This window comes from Caretta caretta, chromosome 9 (assembly GCF_965140235.1).
Source record: "Caretta caretta isolate rCarCar2 chromosome 9, rCarCar1.hap1, whole genome shotgun sequence".
In the NCBI taxonomy this organism is placed as follows: domain Eukaryota; kingdom Metazoa; phylum Chordata; order Testudines; family Cheloniidae; genus Caretta; species Caretta caretta.
Genome location: NC_134214.1, coordinates 15,384,805 through 15,387,447, shown reverse-complemented (window position 1 = coordinate 15,387,447; position 2,643 = coordinate 15,384,805).

The following is a 2,643-nucleotide window of genomic DNA, read 5'->3' as shown; positions in this document are numbered from 1 at the left end:
TTCGTTTCATCATGTTTCGGGCCTTATCTGAGCACAGGGACATCTAGGGGACACCGTGATGCAGTGCACCACCCGAATCGCATGCCTATAGCCACACAGCAGATAACGCCCAGCACCAGGATCAGGCTGCCTTTATGTAATCCAACCCCCAAATCATCAGGGTTAACGGCAAAGTGCTGCAAATGTTGCATCTGATAATACCCAAGTCTCCAGTCCCTCCAGGACCTAACTTTACACGCAGCAGGAGCAGTACCATTGAAGCCCAACCCAGACACTTTGTGTGCCTATGAACAGTCCCAATGGCTTCAATGAAACTGCTCAGACAGGCAAAGCTCCCTGAGGGGCTTGCAGGATTGGGAGCAATATTTTTACAAAATACACTGCAGTACATATATTAAAAGTATGACTGCAGCGAATGAAAACTACACTACACTTAAGGACCATGAACAATGTATGTATTTTTCACCTCTGCCCCCCCTCCCCCCCACATGTAGAAGCTTAAAGTTGGGCAGTGACATATTGTCAAAAGAAAAGGAGTACTTGTGGCACCTTAGAGACTAACCAATTTATTTGAGCATAAGCTTTCGTGAGCTACAGCTCACGAAGGCTTATGCTCAAATAAATTGGTTAGTCTCTAAGGTGCCACAGGTACTCCTTTTCTTTTTGCGAATACAGACTAACACGGCTGTTACTCTGAGACATATTGTCAGTTACAATAACCTCTGCTACAGGCCAGTGACTCCTCACTGACTGACAGTAAGGCAGGGAAGGTATCCTTGACTATACTTGTATTTAATTTTACAGAGCCTATAATACCAATGCACCTATGTGGTGACAGGAATGGAGAGATCAGAATCCACTGAGAGAAGCATGAGGAGCATTAGATCTGTCTCTGTCAACTACCGAGTCGATAAATGAGAAATGAAGGATGTATGTTGGAATCCATTACTTTGGGTCACAGAAAGGGGGTACTTTTAGGAAGGGGGTAGACCCAAGGAAGGTAGTAAATGGCCATTCAATCAGAAGAAGAGAAAAAAGCCTCAAGTGGAGACAGTTTCTTAAAAAAATGTGTGATAGGGTTAAATTTGTACATACTATAGTTTGGAATGGGCATGCTGAAAACCCAGGGAAGGAACTGTAGATTTGGGATGAAAATCTGTCCCCTTTGAAGTCAATGGCAAAACTTCCCTTGACTTCAATGGGGCCAGGAGTTTACCAAATGGCTACAGCACAAATTTTGCTTTTTACTTCAGCAGAATTTATCTCACATACAATAAAAAAAAATCCTAAACAAGTTTCTTCTTCCTTATCCTTTTCTTCCCTCAAAAATTCAAAGTGGAGGCCACTTCACTGTGTCATGCCAAGTAACAGACATGACAATGTTCAGCATGGATCTGACTAACCTCCATATCACCAATGGTTACCCTATATTTGTGCTTGTTTATGGGACCATTAAACAAATTCAAATATTTTGTTAAATGGCTTGTCTCACCATGAATAAAATACACATAAAAGAATGAACACATCCCTAATTTTAATATTTATTTTAAGATTAATTCATCAGATAAGAAAAGACATAGGAAACTGACACAATTTATGTGACGCTCCTGAAAAGAGAAGCTTTCTAAAAGAAATGGACATGAAAAATTAGATGACTAGTTTATAAGAAATGAAAAGCTGACACCTGATCCTGTTGTCATTGGAGTCAAAGATAAAAAAACATCCATTAATTCCAGTGATAGCAGGAGCAAATCCCTGAACTTTTGAGGAAACGGGGTTTCAAGGACCACAACATATTTATAATTTTATATTACATCACAAAAACAGAATGTGTTTTTGAGAACTGTTTCCACATACAGTTTATTGAGCAAGTTGTATGTTAAAGGGCTATTAGGAAATGAGTCAGGAATACAGCAGCACATTAACACTGCTTTATTTAAAGAGAATCAGCAGTTCCATGGAGAATCTGTTTTTTCCAGAAGTTCATAACTTGGTTGTAAAAAATTGCTGTGGGTTGGAAAACAACAAGCAAGGTCTCAGCTTGGGAGGGATTCTTTTTTACAAATTAGCAATTTTTTCAGTCATTTCTATATGCAAAATATATGGGACACAGTCTCTGCTGGTGCAAACTGGCACAGCTCTACTGATTTCAATGGAACAGAGAATTTTTCCTGAAATTAGAATGAAAGCCAGCCTTTGAGCAACCACTCCAAGGTATTGCCAAGGATTTTACAATGTTATATTATTTGTAATAAGAATCATGTATTTCAGTGTCCATAAAGTACACGCATATATGCACATAGGGCTGGACTCTGCAAACACACACATTAAGTTATGCATATGTGTAACTGCAGAATCTGGGGCAAAGTTCATGCACAAGAGATTCTGCACTTCGCATTGTTCCATTTGTTGGTTCTAGTTTTGATGCTGAAATGCCAAACAGTAGTCAGATACAATGGCCGTATTGTTCCCCTGAGATCCAAGCCCAGCACTGATCCTCTGTAAAGGTATTTCCCAGTTAATTGACAGAAGTGGAGTCAGCTGTCTTTGTTGCAGGATTCCCCCATCCTCCAGACCCCATGGAGACCTTTCTGAGGATACAGGGTCTTTGCTGAGGGATGAAGTGGAGGCTGGATGGCTAGG